This window comes from Armigeres subalbatus, chromosome 3, assembly GCF_024139115.2.
Source record: "Armigeres subalbatus isolate Guangzhou_Male chromosome 3, GZ_Asu_2, whole genome shotgun sequence".
NCBI classification, from domain to species: Eukaryota; Metazoa; Arthropoda; class Insecta; order Diptera; family Culicidae; genus Armigeres; species Armigeres subalbatus.
The window spans coordinates 286,231,850-286,249,292 of NC_085141.1; the positions used below are offsets into that span (position 1 = coordinate 286,231,850).

The following is a 17,443-nucleotide window of genomic DNA, read 5'->3' on the forward strand; positions in this document are numbered from 1 at the left end:
CGCCTTCTCATTGCCATAGATTAGGCAATGGGATGGGACCCATACAAAGGTAATCTTGAATGATCTTTCGACCAAATCACGCATCTGCTCTCTTATAGTTGTAAGAAAGTAAGATGCGTGCTTAACAGGTTTCATCGACCGGAGTGCCTCGATAGAACTAAGACTATCCGAGAAGATGAAATAATGGTCTACGGGCTGATTGGAAATTATCCCCAAAGCGAAATTAATTGCTGCCAGCTCAGCAACATAAACCGAACACGGTTCCTGAAGTTTTCGGAAGGTGGTTGAACTTACGTTGAAAACACCGAAGCCAGTGGATCCGTTAATGCGAGAACCATCAGTGAAATATCTGTTATTGCAATTGACATGTTCATATTTTTCAGAAAAATGGAAGGGATAGATATTTGTCGAAGATGATCTGGTATTCCTTGAATAGCGTGTTTCATGGACAGATCGTATTCAATTGAGGAACTGTCGTTGACGAAGTAAACTCGAGGTGGATTATAACATGGAAGACAGAGATCTGACGATATGTAGTTGAGATAGACTCGCAGATATCTTGAACGATGAGCCAGTTCAAGCATATTATCGAAGTTTTCTAATACAAGTGTGTTACTTGTTCCACATTTGATCAGTATTCTAAGTGAGAGCTCCCAGTAACGGTGCTTTAAAGGAGTGACTCCAGCAAGCACCTCCAGGCTCATGTTATGCGTTGAATGCATACAGCCAAGGGCAATACGCAAACAACGATATTGAATTCGTTCCAATTTGATCAGGTGGCAATCAGCTGCTGAGAGGAAGCAGAAAGAGCCATACTCTAAAACAGAGAGAATAGTCGTTTTATATAGTTTGATGAGGTCTTCCGGGTGAGCGCCCCACCAAGTTCCAGAGATAGAACGGAGAAAATGGATCCTTTTTCGGCATTTCTCTAACAAATAATCAATATGGGTTTTCCAGGTACACTTGGAATCAAACCAGACCCCAAGGTATTTAGAAGATAAAGATTGGTTTATGTCATCTTTCAACAGCTTTAGTTTAAGTTGAGCTGGGTACCGCTTCTTAGTAAACACTACCAATTGAGTTTTTTGCGGAGAGAACTCGATCCCTAAATGTCTGGCCCAAACAGTCAGGTTATTTAGGGAATTTTGCAATGGTCTTTGCAGGACATTTGCACATGAACCTCTTAGGGAGATCACGGCATCATCTGCAAGTTGTCTAAGCGTGCATTGTCCTTCCAAACAATTGTCAATATCTTTAACATAGAAATTGTAAAGCAAGGGACTTAAACATGAACCTTGGGGAAGGCCCATGTAGCTATTTCTGGAAGTTGTCAGAGTGCCGAGAGTAAAGTTCATATGTTTTACTGACAACAAATTGTACAAGAAATTATTCAAAATAACGGGTAATCCACTACTGTGCAAATTTTCCGACAGTACTTCTATGGAGTGTTCAGTTTTTCTTTAAATATATTTTTGGCTCTTCTGGGAAAAAGATAAAACACATTGATTACTTTGAAAATGTGCTAAAAGATATTAACCTGCAATATAGGATTGAGTAAAGAGACCAGTTTTTTCCATGGGTCATCCGGGACACTTTATGCATTATTTATTTTGAAAGTTTATCCAATCGATTCAGAAAAATTTGGTGTCCTCTCTTTTGATGATGATGATGATGATGATGATGATGATGATGATGATGATGATGATGATGATGATGATGATGATGATGATGATGATGATGATGATGATGATGATATTACTATCTATTGTAGCAACTTGCTAGGCACCTGTCGATATCTGACAAACGATTGGTCCTGATTATACTATTGTTTGTATTTCATCAAACTCCTGTATGAGATGGCCAGAAATGGGTGGGGTGGTTCCATAGGCAGAGACACTTATGCGAATCCACGGGATGAATAGAGAATCTTCTTCCAGAAGAAAGTTCGTACACAAAATATTATAATCTAGCCATCATTTCCCAGATTGACCCAATAGATGGGGAGAAGAACCCGCCGTTTATCCACGAGATGTTAACAATAGGAAGTAGGCGATCTCACTCTTCCCATCCAAATCGCTTCAGTGGGGTGCCCTGATGGTTTTCTGTCCTCTCTTTTTTGTCCAATATCCACTCATGGAAGTTTGACTGCAGTATGTGTATGTATGTTATGTATTGATGAGCTGTTCGAGGGTTCGATGAGGGTTCGATTCCTTCTTCAGTCGTAGAAATTCTTCGATAAGTGTTTAGTCTGGAACACCATTGGACGAAGACGATGACATTTTTTTTTCAATCCTCAAGTGATTTACGGGCCCATACATGCTCCGATATGTTGTGAAACTTTGACTCCGCCCTCAGGAAATTTAGTTTGGTTGGAGTAGAGTCGGAGTGTCTGTGGGAAAGTTATTGTATGCCCTTGGGCGTTTTCCTGATTTTGCAGATTTTTTAGTTCATTCAACGTTAATTGCCTTAGGATGGTTCAAAAAAACGATTTTGCTCCACAACGCTCATTTGATTCTGTATCATGTTCTGAGTGTCCTCCGAAAATTCTACCTCATTTGGATTAAAACTGATGTAGCACAAGCCGTTTCAAGTTTGCATGAAAATTAGGCCGATACAAATATTTAAGAATTATTTTGTCTCCCCCCCCCCCTCGGATTTTTTTGCCAAAAAATAGTATTTTGAGGGGGCAACCAAATAAAATTCGGATAATTTTGAGAATTTCTAAAAAATTCTTTAAAAAATCCGAGGAGTTTTTTGATTTTTTTCATTTTAATATTTATTTTTATTATACCCCCTTTGACCTTTTGGGGAACAGTAGGACAGAATTTTAATTGAATATTTGTAACGGTCTTAGTAAGGGAAAATTTATTTTTTCATTATACTTATTATGGCGCTTTCTCATTAAGCGTAGGTTAACAGAAAACCTACATAGCTAAAAGGAATACCTCAGAGCTTTCACTCAGCAAAAAACGCGTCCTTATTAATCGTTCCAATAATTAGTAATCGAACATGATCTAATGAGCGTTGTGGAGTAGAAATGGTCGGGTTTGGAAAATTAGAACGATGTCGGGTTCGGGTCGGGTACGGGTTTGTGAGATAATAAAATGTCGGGTCTGGGTCGGGTACAAGTTTGAGAAATAAAGTATTGAATATTTTTTTATTCGTTTCTGGTAAATGTAAGGCTTGTTCATTGTTTGGGCCTATACGCTTTTGGGTGTAAAGAGAAATATCAACTATCTAGTTTGGGTTTTCCGCCAAAAAATTAGTTCGGGTCCAGCTCGGGCTTAAGACTGCAAAAATTGTCGGGTACGGGTCGGGTTCGGGTTTGATAAGATTTTTCATTCCGGGTTCGGGTCGGGTTCGGGTTTGAAAGGAATTTCTAAATCGGGTTCGGGTCGGGTTCGGGTTTACAAAATGTGAAACCCGACCATCTCTATTGTGGAGCAAAGTCGATTTTTTGAACCACCCTATTGCCTATAGGAGTGGTTATTAATTACTATGTCTGAAAACCAGATTTATGCATAATGCAGGGTCCGCGACGTTAGGCATAAGTACTTTAGGGATAAGTACGTTAGGCATAATGGACGTTTGGCATAATTTTGCCTTCTTTATGGCATAGGCTGTTCTTTGGGTCATTTTATGCCTAACGTCCATTATGTCCAACGTACATTATGCCTAACGGGGTATACCCCATAATGCATATATGTACAACATGTGACAGATTTAGTTCGAAAAATGTATTGGAGGGTAACCACTTCCTTCGGAGGGGTTTGATCCCACGAAAAGTGGGGAAAGCTATCTAGCGTACTGATTTCGGGGGATCAAACCCCACCGAAGAAAGTGGTTACTTGCCAATATTTTTTCGAACTAAATCTGTCACATGTTGTGCATATGCATAAATCTGGATTTCAGACAGATTTTTCAGATTTTTTGCAATGATCACAGATTTTACACATTTTCTCATATCCAGATTTTCAGATCCTGGAAGTGACTCAGAGCCTTCCGATTCAGATCGTAGTAATGACCCAAATTTTTCAGAATATTTTGACGTTATTTTGGTTCCGTACGTCAAACTAATTTTCAATATTCTTACATTCTCCAGACCCTTAAGGTTATTCAAATACTTTTAGACTCCAAAGATTTTCACCGATTCCTAGGATTTTTTACGGATTCTATAGTCTATCAAATTCACAGATTCATCATGGAATGCGGGACGTTTTCCGACACGGCTGCAATGTGGGACAAGCAGACTGAATTCGGGACTGTCCCGCATAATACGAGACGTCTGTTCACTTTAGGATTGAGGATAGGCCACATATAGGATCCTCAATTTTAAATGCATCATAAGAAATCTATAAAATAAAGCTTTGTTCGCTTTTGTGAATTTCACAAATGAGTAATGAACGTGAATACCACAAATGAGTGTTGAGCGGCAGAAAATGAATTCTTGGTATTTTTTATTCAAATTAAATACTACAACTTTATTTATTTATTTATTGGGAGCAGGGAAAAGCCCACTTGAGTTGAACAATTAGAAATTCATTAGCTCTCACTCAAACGGGCGCAAAACCTCCTAATCTTTTCTATGCATCAACAGATTACAATAAATATCCAAATGATACAATTCGGCTTAAAACTAAATCCAACAATAAACTTAAATCTAGGCCTATGCTAATTAAAAATTGCCATCGAGATCTTGTTGAAGTGCAAGACAATCGGTCATTGATCGAAGAATTCGAAATATTTTCATCCCCCTACATGGGGGATGAGATTGAAGTTTACAGAACAAATTGTTCTGTCACCAGGGACCTGACTGGCAATGGTACCACACGTCCGTTGCGTGTACGACCTCCGGTGGAAAAATCTACGAAGAAGAACATACCTGGGGCCGCATCTCATTTCGACAGCTCTTTCGTTTGGCAGTTTGCATGGTTTACTCGTTTCGAGTCGAGGTGCGCAATGCCCTGCTTTTCGTATCAAAGACCGCGTTGTAGAATGATGTAATCGAGATGTTTATATCGTCTCTGCTGAGTATTTAGAACCAATATAATGAATTTAGCTCGTTCTTCACAGCCTCGTAGTCACAGCGAGAGAAGTCAAAATCTAAATCTATTTGTTCCACTGCAGATTGGAGATGATAATCTGTGTTCCGAAAGTCCAAACGTAGAACGAACGGTTAGTGGTGATGGTCAGGGCATAGTTTAAGAGATGAATTCATGTAACAGATCATTAGCAATTAAAATTAGTCTGATCGGAAAATTGTAATCCTCGACGGTTGAATTAATGTCACGAATTGATGTTTAGTTGTACAAAACCGAGCTATTTTCTGTTTACCGATACTGCCAGTTGAAATGGTTTTCAGGCAGAGTAGACTTCGTCGTATTACCAATTTTACAGCAGCTGCTCTTGCGAGAAACTGTTTTATACCCAGCTTTTGTGGGGTATAAATCAATTCTCCGTGGCAATCAAAATCTACTTTCGCAACATTTTACCATTTTACCAAGTCTCTATCTTACCACATTGCACGGTGGCTAAAATCGTGTTTTTATCCCGTTTATTTATTAGTACCTTTATTATTTATGTGGTTTAGCGTAATGGCGTCTTCGAGACATTTTGTCAGTAAATCGATGCGCTTCTTTGCTCAGCTTACTGAGCAATCCCCCTAAAAGTGAGATGAAAAAATATATGTTTTCCACTTTACAACATGGAAGGTATATGTATATGAGTTGTAGCTTCTCCTGTAAAACTCTGTCGAAGACACCAAGTTTGTAATTTCATTACTTTTGGAGATTTATTGCTTTTTATGTCAACAAGCTTTAAACATGTTCGACGTATGAATACACAAGCATATGGAGACGCATGGTGCATTTGTTTATACACTCCTTGTAATGGGAGATTGATTTCTGCTTTGTATAGTAGGAAATGGTTTTTGATGAAACAATCCCTACATTCGCTTACAACTCAGGTATTAATTTAAAGTTCATTACTTGTACTTTGTTATGCGTTTAGATTGACTGCCACAATTCGTCTGTTGCCAAGTTGCAGTTTAACACTAGGATTCATTCGTTCAGAAAATCGTTGTAACTAAATTTTCAAATGGCTATATCTCAGTGGTTTTTCAACCAATTTTCTTAGTTTTTTCACCAACCTCTTAGCCATCTCTTCTAGTTTCTGGACATTTCAAAATATTGTATCTAGGGGTATTCAATTTTTCGCTAGAACTGTGGGAGTAAAGCAACGAATTTAGAAAAATGCGATTTTGGAGATATACTTATATTTTATTACCAAAAATGATATCTATTCATATAGTGATGATGGAAATGATAAAATAACAAATAAAAGACATCACCTGGAACATAAGAACACATTTTGAGCATCCCTACTACGCATACGATGATTATTCGGTACCTTTAGGAACCACTTTATACTACAGAATGTATGAAGCTTCAGAAAATGTTTTCAAGCATGTTGTCTACTGTGAACTTGTTAAAATAAATGTAAACTAATATACGAAACATGTTTTATAATAAATTATGATGTTCTAGGATCTCCGTACTGTACTGGAATTTGAATCAAATGGTCTACCGAATCAACCTAGGCTTCCATAATGCCCCTAGCCGCAGCATCAACCCAATTATGTCCTCCGAGTATTTGTCTTTCACTTGCGCCCCAAATCCAAACATATGAGATGTTGTAAGATCTCCAAATTGTCGTGGAGTTTGAATCAAATGGTCTACCGAATCAACCAAGGCTTCCATGATGTCCCATACCGCGGTATCAACTCAATTATGTCCTCCGAGTATTTATCTTTCACTTGCGTCTCAAATTCAGGCATTTAAGATGTTGAAAGGTCTCCAAATTGTCCTGAAGTTTGAGTAAAATGGTCTATGGAAACAACCAAGGCATCCATGATGTCCTCAGCCGCGGTGTCAACCCAATTATGTCCTCCGAGTATTTATCTTCCACTTGCGTCTCAAATCCAGGCATTTGAGAGGAGTTCGAAGTGTGCCATGAGTTGATTCGGATGTTTTTTTCCCAAGTGTCAAATTTTTTAGAGGTTCTACGAGCGTTTTTTTTTTCAATCACAAATATTAGGCCGCTGGTACCCAGATGATTAAAAAATAAATAAAAGTTCTGTTAAGTGCTACCTTAATATTTACGATGAATTTTTGGAGAATTTTGTTTGTGGCTAGGAGAACTGCTATGTCATCAAAATTTGTTTCAATCCTGGATATCCCGAAGACATGAAGGACGAGGAAAGCCTCTCGGAATAAGTTGAAGTACGAAGCTAGATATCATCGCCAACGGAATCCTGTGAGTTCTTTCCGATTTACATATAAATCTTTAATCATAGAGTTAAATGATTTAATCATAACCAATTTAATCATTCATTGGAAGCTTTATTCATTAACGCTCTATTTTAACATTTTTTTCATTTTTCATTTTTCACCCGGAATTGTTTTTCATAAATTTAAATTTATTTATCTTCCACACTAAAGAGTTTATCCTTTCGATGGAATAAAATTTTATATTTAATATTTTATGACATGAATCAATGTTTTCGTACTATACTGACACATTCAAGAAATCAAATATTAAAAAAAAAACATGGTTTTAGGTTGCCACGTTTGAAGGTTGAACTACAATATCGGGTCGATGGATACCCTGGGCTATGAATTATAATTCTTCAGGAGACGCATATGGTAGGAATAATTCTGTGTTACAGTCGGTCTCATGGGTCATTGAAGTTCAGTCAATGTAATTTGTTATAAACATCTTGCAACGTGATCTTCAATGGCTCTATGGTGTTTGAGTAATGCAGAATGGTTCTTCGGGAGGATGTAATCCTGTGCTGGTAGGATTGTACGAACTGGGCTTAATAGGAACCCATCTAGTACCGTTCCGTAGATGGAATAAAGCTGTGTAAATTTGGGAATTAAATTGACACGTACTGTTTTTCAATGACCAACAGGGCGCGTGCTACCGGTCGCGGATCGAAGCAAAGAGAGGTAAAGTAGAATTCGACTGAATTTATTGAACAAAGATAAAAGGAAATTTAGTCAGTCAGTTCTACTTAGCCTCCTATTGCGTTGTAACTGTATACTGTTAAAGGCGGTAATCAACTGATACAAATTTTCAAACACCTTATATTACCGCAACTTAATTTCTCTAGAGTAATTTCATTTTCTACCAAAATAATTATTAGTGAATATGAATGAGCAAAAAACTTTGATTGTATACTGTTTTGTTAGAGTTAGAGTCCAGCAGAATATCTATTCATTATTATGTGGATGATTTAATTAAAGCACTAGAGTCCTCCAAAAAAAGTTCTCATTATGTAGTTATATTCAATGTCATTATTAAAGATGTTAGTGGCTTCATCAGTGCTATGAATGCTGATTTGGGGCATTTGATATATAAACATTCATCTTAAATGTAAACATTGTGAAGTGAAGGTATTTCTTTTTATCTATTACAGGCTATTTATAGAATAGTAACTTTTTAGTTTTAAATTCACAATAGAACCACCCCTGAAAAGGTCAAGCAGATGTATGTTGAGTAACTTTCTTTATAGTAGCCAGACTTCGTTTATTTTCTTAGACTGTTTTTCACAACATCTATGGACTTTCTACACAGGATTCTGTTTTTACACAGTTTACATTTTTTTCAATTTTCCAGTCATCCAAAATATTGAACGCATCGTAAATACCATGTGATTTTGTTTTGAATTATTTAGGATTTTTTAAACATGTTGCGATGATTTTGGTGACAAATTGTAGTCACACGATAAAAAATACGAGCGAAAAAAATCGTGTAAAGGAATAATCCTGTGTATATATTTTTGATTTTTGCACTTAAGAATTCATTGAATAGTTCGTTATAATAGATGACGACTCATATAAGCATTAATATCCCGGTTAAAATAATTAAAAGCATTTTTTTTTTCATATTATCAAAGTTGCATGGATCGCATCACTTACCAAGGTGAATCCTGATCCGTGTAACTACCTAACCCACCCACTAATAAGAATCCTTCCTGTGGCAACTGTGGAGATGCAGAGGTGATCTCGGTCTCTAGTAACAACAGATGTCACACCAACTATTCCTTCCCTTCCCAGATGACCGTAAGGACGTGGCTGGTCTGTGCACATTGAGGTTGGAAAGCTAATCCCAAGCCCCAACTATTAGTTCCCTGTGCAATTTCGATTGTTCTGGTCAATCACGGAGTAGCAACTACGAATTGTGCGGTCATCAAGCTCCACTTGCGTCTCAAATCCAGGCATTTGAGTTGTTGTAAGATCTCCAAATTGCCCTGGAGTTTAAGCAAAATGGTCTATCGAATCAACCAAGGCTTCCATGATGTCCTCTGCCGTGGTATCACCCCAATTATGTACTCCGGGTATTTGTCTTTTACTTGCGCCTTAAATCTAGGCATATGAGATGTTGTAAAATCTCCAAATTGTCTTGAAGTTTGAATCAAATGGTCTAACGAATCCACCAAGGCTTCAATGAAGTCCCCTGAATATTTGTCTTTCACTTGCGTCGCAGTTTCAGGCAATTGAAATGTTGTAAGATCTCCAAATTGTCCTTGAGTTTGAATCAAATGGTCTACCGAATCAACCAAAGCTTCCATGAAGTCCTCAGCCGCGGCATCAACTCAATAATGTCCTCTGAATATTTGTATTTCACTTGCGTCGGAGTTTTAGGCAATTGAGATGTTGTAGGATCTCCAAATTGTCCATGAGTTTGAATCAAATGGTCTATCGAATCGACCAAAGATATTATCCAAGACAGACCATCGAATTCTCGGACTGTATGAACGGAACGCATGAATAACCAAATGTGCAGAAACGGCAGATCACAATGAATTGTGCAATTCATGTCATATGCTGATGATAGGATCAACAAAAGTGATGTTTAGCAGAGAACCTCAAAGAGACGTTGTCTGCGGTGAAGATCCCGCACTCTCTGATTGTGTGCCATTGAGGAAGATGCTCGTGTGGTCGGTGGGCAAAGGACTTTTGATTTGTGGCCCAAATTTAGATTTAAAAAGGAACTAACTATATATTGGAACATTTTTGTTTGTTTCAAATGCAAAATCCCATACCCGCTCGAGGGTCCGAGGCTTAAATATGTCTTAAATTTATATATAGCCAGTATCAATTGAACAAATGTGGGTACGTTAATCGTTACGAACTTCTGATCCAAATAAATCAATTGAAAAAAAAACATATTTTTAAAACTTCCACAAAGGTCAAGATCTTGCATCTCACAATCCCATCTCAGCGATTATCGATCCTCTCCCCCTGTCATTCATTCGGTCTTTATTACGGTATTACGGTCGCTCAACTCCACATGTTTGCCAACGGGTGCTGCCTCCGACCGACCCTGGCGCAGACGACCGGATTCACTAGACTTGATACTTTCGTTTCATGCGCAGTCTCCAAAAGAAGCTTCCATTTGCCGGTATCCTGCCGCCAGGAGGGACGGTTTGTTTGTATGCTGACGGTTCTGATGATAGGGAAACAGTTCTCCTAAAACTTTACCGTAATCTGGACGTTTGTAAATCGGTGGCTGAAGCCGGCAGCCAGTGTCAAAATCCTTTGGATTCTAAACATTGCGAACGATTAGTTGCATGGTTCGATTGTGTGAAGTTGTGCCGAGCGGCTCTGTCGGAATTTATGACGAACAAGAACTTTAAATTGTGGAAATTAAACAAAAATAAACTTTAAAACAGCGACATTCTGACAGTGGCAATTGTTTTTGTGATGCTACAATTCGTATGCGAATGATTTCAAAATTAAAAATTTAATGAATACTCGTGGTTGGACATTCTGTATAGTAAAATAAAGTATTATATGTGAGTGAATTTAATTGAATCGTTGGGAAATCAGTGAAATCTATTTTCTGAGAGTTCAGCTCTTAACGATAAATGTTAGTACATCAAACGACAAATCAAATCTTGATTAGAGATAAGCATAGCCAATTCAGTTATAACATGTTATTACTAATGAACAAAATTTTGTGGGTGTACTACGTGGATGTGTGAAACCAAACTGAAAGAGTAATACAAACAATGTTTGAACAGATTTCAAAACACTGAACGCTATCAACAGAAGTGAAACTTCAAATGAACTCTTCTCCCTGCGAATAACCCCTGGATCGATTTCCCCCAGCTTCTGGCAATAGTATTGTATAGCATCGTTAAATAAAGGTATATGATATTCCCGATAAGATTAATGAAGCTGGTTCAAGACGAATTCTACTAGATACTTTATTCGATTATTCATCCATTAATTTATATTCTAGCATTCTTTAGAACAATTTACATTGTTCTAACGATTTTTGCTATCTAGTAATTAGTTTCGACTTCGACACCACTAAATTTGATACCTCATACCCGTATCGTCAACCCCAAACTCCATTCTTCTTCCATCTCTGACAGTGATATTTCCCCGTCTGCCGCCCTGCTCCCAAGAGACAGCACAACGGTTAGAAGACCACAACGCCGAAGGGGGACACATCCGTAATAACAAAAAGCCTATATGCGGTATGATTTTACCCAATCCATTCATGAAAAGACACCCGGTGAAAGTGTGAAAATGTACGTACGCTGAGGGTTTTTCCTGCCGAAAAAAAAAGAGGAAAACGAAGTTATTGTGGGGCTCCCCTCGAGGAAAGCGCACCGTAACGGTAATAGAGGAAAAGCCAGACGAGACCAATACAAGTCACGTACAGACTGCTGTATCTCCCCGGTTCACAAATCCTTCTGGCTTTCGGTGTGTTGGTTAATGTTTTGTTGATGTTTTGCTCGCAATTTTTCTTCCGGACCGAGAATGCACCGGCAGTGAGAGTGAGAAAAACGCACTGAGAAATTTTCTGAGTGGTGACCAGTGAAAGTGAGTGCTGCTGTGCGGTGACACGATTCGAGGGCCCGGTGTTTGTGACAGTTTACGGTTGAGAGGGTTCCGCTTCTCATTTTATCATCCATCGGGTCGAGTGTTTGCCTATGCACTTGAGTTTTCGGATCGGATGCGAAGCAAAAGAGTGTGAATGATGGTCAACAAAGAAATTCAATTAAAAGAAGAATAAAGCAGCAGCGGTGGTGGCGGTATCAACATAAGTCTGTGCGATTTATCGTTGGGAGGCCATTGAGTGCTTTTTTCGCACCATTGTCCAAAAACGGAGGGGTTTTAGGGTTTGAGTGCATGCGAACGGTGGAAAGGCGTTATTTGTCAATTTAGGAGATCCATGGCATAGCAGGTAAGATACGCAAATTTAATTGGCATGAGTAATGGATAACCATTTGCAAGATGTTGTATTATGAAAAGAATGGTATATCTTCATGTTATAACAACGATATTTTTCAGACTGAGATGAACAAACAGCCCAAAATCGACAAAAAATGTCAACGATTTGGAAACCTCATGTATTTTTCAGCTTTTAATATAGGGGCCATCCTGAAACCACGTGGTTATATTTTAGAAGATTTTAAACCCCTTGTCCCCCCTTGTGGTTTATCGTTTATCGTGAACCCCACTCCCGTAAGTACTGGGAATTCTTTTGAAATATATTATTTAGAAAAGCTTAGAAAAGCCTAGAAAAAAAATTGTCAGTGTCTAGTTCAGGAATCACAGGGTTAGAATGTATTCTTAGAGATGCAAAAGAACTCCTACAGTTGATTTACAATGTTATGAAAACTCATTTGTGAATATGTACGTTATGTGGAAGATATTGATTTGGAAAATGTATTGGAGGTAACCACTTTCCCTTCGATGGGACTCGAACCCATGACCCTACAGTACGCTAGACTGGTGCTTTAACCAACTAAGCTACGAAGGGCCTCCGTTGGCCTTCGCAACCTAGCGGCTACTGAATGAGCTCGAGATTCCCAAATTGGACGCATAGTCAAATCACTCGCAATCCATTTCTCAAACCAACACTTCCACATGTGTATGGTACACGTCCACATTAAAGGAGCGTGAGTATTTAGAATGTCGAGCTCGAGATTCCAGGTGGATACACTGGAATTACTCAATAGTAACAGAGCACTAATTCATGGAGTTGTTAATCGGTTACATCATTGTTAATCTCAAACTAAATGTTTTTATTGAATAATTTTGAAACATGAGTCATAACATGCAGAAGAAAAACATGGGTGACAACAGTATCACACATTTATAACTTATGGTTGGCAGCTAACTTAGATACAACTCATTTACAACTCTTTCGAATAATTTTCTAATGCTATGAAGTTGCATGTGTTACTTTGGTTCGAAATTAAAGAATACAGTCGACTCTCTACAACTCGATGTTCTATATCTCGATATCTCTCCCTATGTTGATGGTTTCCTCAGTCCCTTCAATCTACATACATTTGGGCTTTCTACATCTCGATAACCTCCCTATCTCGATATCTCTCTATCTCGATGGGTTCTGATCATATTTTGTTTAGGATTCACTCTCCTTATGTCGATATGTTCAAATGTTTAGGCTACTAGACCATCTTTGGATAATAACAAACACATCAACAACAGGAAACGACATTTGTTTTGTTGTCGTTTTTCATAGCAACTAGTATTTTTGGATCTAGTACCCATTCCAATTTTACTTCCATTCCTCGATCTCTCCCTATCTCGATGGTCCCTTCAATATCGAGATGTGGAGCGGCGACTGTATTTCCATTGAAGCTTTAAATTACATAATTTCCAATTCGCTCAAAATATTTCTATTTCAAGCAGTATGGAGTGTATTCACCATGATTACGTGAAAATAATCCAAAAATAACCGAATTACACCAATGAATCATCTATTTGATCGTAATTGATGATTTTTTTTAACGGCTTTTGAAGCTCATCACGATGCCATATTGGTAATTTTTTAGTCATTTTTATGAAAAATAAAAAATCTGGCGATGAATAGCTAATTGGATTTTGTGATAGCCTCAATATTTCTACTTGGTTACTTCGTTTTTCCTTTACCGTTTTAAACTTGTAATAAAACCTTGTCCTAATTACGCTTCACTGCAACAGATAGCGTTCTATTCCACAATATGCAACCAGTGGCTGAGCCAGGAAACCTGTTTTTTTTCCTATCTGTGAAAAAAAAGTTCTTGGTGCGTCTACGAATAAGTAGAAAAAATCTATGGCATTTTTTACGGAATTTGTGTTTTTCTACGATAAGGTACACTGGGGGAAGTGGAAAAGGAAAAATCGATAGTGCATGTTAGTGTAAAACCAGTTTAACCGTTAAAGATGTTATCAAGATGAACCGATCCGGTCAATTCGATTCCTGGAAAATCCGGGTTTTCAGGAACATGTCCTGCATAAATGATACTGATCGTGGATTTCAGTAGTTAATCAGCTATATGGGTATCAAACTTCTTCAAATTTCATCACTAGATTGATTTTTATCGATTTAGGTCCATCAGAAGTGCAGACTTTCGATTGGCCATTCCAGAACAGGTTCCTCGAGGGGTCATAGGTGGCCATGAACATTGTTCAATGGAACATCAACAATATGGGTATCAAACTTCATGAAATTAACTCTTGTGTATATCCTTCATGATCCTAGGCTCACCAGACAAGTTGACTCTGGAGTGGCCATTCTGGAACAGGTTCCCCGGGAGCCGGGGTTGGCCAAAAACATTTCTTATTGGAACCCCAACAATATGGGTATCAAACTTCTTGAAATTGTCTCAAGCGTTTATTTCTGATCTATTTGGGTTCATCAAACAAGTTCACCCCGGATTGCCAATTCCGGAACAGGTTTCCTGAGAAGTCAAGAGTGTTCATAAACATTTTCAGAGCCGCATTTTGTTTTAAATCACTTTATCTAGCAATGTGAGTGCAAGATCAATGCAAGGACCACTCATTGACGCCGGGTGACCAGCAGGAGACTAACCATAAGGTTCCGGACACTCGGAGATATGATAGATTCCATAAATTCTTCGAGACAAATGTGACTTTTCATAAACCGGTTGTTTTAACATTGTCACATCAAAACCAATACATGCACTACTCTTCGATCCTAGGTGGCCTCTATCTGCTACTACGAAAGTTTGTTCTAGAAATTAGCGGCTTTTTTCATAAACAATCCGTTGTAAAGTAATGTCCAGGGCCATCAATTGAATCCAGGTGGACACTAAGTTATCCTTGGGAAGCTCCGAATCATCCGGAGCAGTGGTTAATTCTTGAAATTCGTCATTTGTTGTGAGAGCAAAATTAATGCAAGGGCTACCTGGTGGTCCCCAAATGGTGCTCCAGAAGTGCAGAGGCATCCAGAGCAGTGGTCAATTATTGGAGTTCGTTCTAGAAACTTTCAGAAATCGTTTGTAATAGCAGTATAGAAGCAGAGTCTTTGCTCGCGCTTAGAATCATAGGGGCGTAACTGTATTGATCGATTTCTCTTAATCGATTTTATATTTACTTCAGGTAGAAGATGCAAATCGATCAAAACAGTTACGCCCTTATGATTCTAAGCGTGTGATTGCGAATATCATTCATTGATTCCGAGTGGCCACCAAGAAGTCCTCCTGAAATACCGGAATTCCCGAAGCAATCGTCATTTCTTACATTTTGTTTTCAACAGTTGCGTAATCGTGAACAATTTTTTTGTAACAAAGTAAAACAGAAGGAGAAGAGAGCGGGCTTGGTAGTCATAAGGCTTCTGCTTCTGCCTCATACGCGGAAGGTCGTGGGTTCAATCCAAGGTCCGTTCAATTCTCCTACTTTGTATCTTTCTTTATATTTATCTCTAGCAATCGCTAGAAATGGAAATGGACTTCCATACCATTTCCATTTCTATTCCTATACCTTCAACTTGGCTATTCTAGCAGTATCTGCTAGAATTGGAAATGAGCTAAAGAGCTCGTTTTCTACATCCAATTAGAAATTTCATCAGTTGCTTTCTATCTATAACATTGGCAGTTCGTTAAGGAAGACGGACCTGTGCCTCTCGAACCTTAACCCTAAAATTCCAATAAATTCCGTATGAACTCGTAGCAAGTGCAGAGGTATGTTCGGCTTGCAGTGGGTGAGTGATTGCATCATCATTTCATCCCCCTTCCCTACATTTACTTGCATTCTGAATCCACTGATAATCTGTGTGAAAAAAATCTGTAACTAGATGCGCTCCCTCAGTGAATGAATAAACTGGCTAGTCCTATCAGTTTCGTCGTTCCAGTTTCAAAATCTACCTGTCTGGCCGTGAAGGTCGATCAACGACGGATGAGATGTTTAGCCTGAAAATGATCCTTTATGAATTTCGGGAGTACAACTTGCAGACTCACCATCTGCAGCATACGATTCAGTGAAACGAAATTAGCTGTGGCAGATAATGTTTAAACATGGTTCTCCGGCGAAGCTGATTACGATGATACGTGCAACGCTTGATGACTCGAAATAAAGTATTCGCGTTTGTGACCGTGGAGAGATTGAAGCAGAGTGATGCGCTTTCACATTTATTGTAAATATTGCACTCGAGGGAGTGATTAGGAGATCTGGTGTGCAGAAGAATGACACTATCATCACATGGTCGCATATGCTCCTGATCTTTGCGGACGACATTGACTACCCTCGATCGCAGGGCAGTAGTAGAGGCTTTTGCCCTAATGAAGAGGGAGCCGGCGAAGATAGGCTAAATCATCGACTCTACCTAGACGGAGTACATGGTTGCGGGTCAAGATAAAGGTAGATTTATTGGTGTTAGTGCTGAGTAGGGATGAATCGATACAAGTAAATACGAGTAAATACTCGATACTTTTGATTCGATACCGAGTACTTTTGGTATCGATACTTTGATATCCGATTCCAAGTAAGTATCGAATTGAAGTACTTGAATCAATTGAGTACCTCGTTCAAAATGTTTTTTAACTTTTTTTTTATCATAAATACAATACAAAAACATTTGTATTTTCCCGTAATAATATATTATTAAATGAAACCGGAATATTATTAATGAAACCCATAAAAGCGAACTTACTTTAATATTAATAACATTTTACTAAATCTAATCTCAGCTTCGCACTAATTTTTGCAGCCATTTTCATTGAGGAAGCATCAAAGAGATTCGCATCTTAGGAACATAAATAAAAAATATTGTTACTATTGAAATTAATATAATGATTAAACGTACATTTAGAATGTGTTTCGCATGAAATAACATTTAACATCTTTTTATATACTCGGTGTTAACGAATTATGGTATTGATGAAAAAATAGTAATGAAAATTTTTTTTTCTAAATTGAAGAAAAATTTAAAGAAAAACTTTCTAAATTTTCGCTAATTTATATTTTTTTCTAGGTATTTACTAGAAAAATTGTTTTTATGAAACTGGAATGCTTTGAAAATCATAACTCAATCTTTCCGGTGGAATGGTTCTTCGTACAATTTTCATGGGAATTTCAAATCTTAATCTTATCATTCGATTTACTCAATTAAT

At 38.0% G+C, this 17,443-nt stretch overlaps 1 long non-coding RNA gene across 1 annotated transcript in view; it reads left to right on the forward strand.

Annotated features, from left to right (window-relative positions):
• The first annotated feature begins 10,782 nt into the window (after positions 1-10,782).
• LOC134220167 (uncharacterized) overlaps positions 10,783-17,443 on the forward strand; it is a 261,467-nt gene continuing 254,806 nt past the window's right edge. Inside the window, exons 1-2 of the long non-coding RNA XR_009981789.1 lie at positions 10,783-11,215; positions 11,447-12,264. This is a non-coding gene — a long non-coding RNA (uncharacterized LOC134220167). The remainder of the gene's footprint in view (positions 11,216-11,446; positions 12,265-17,443) is intronic.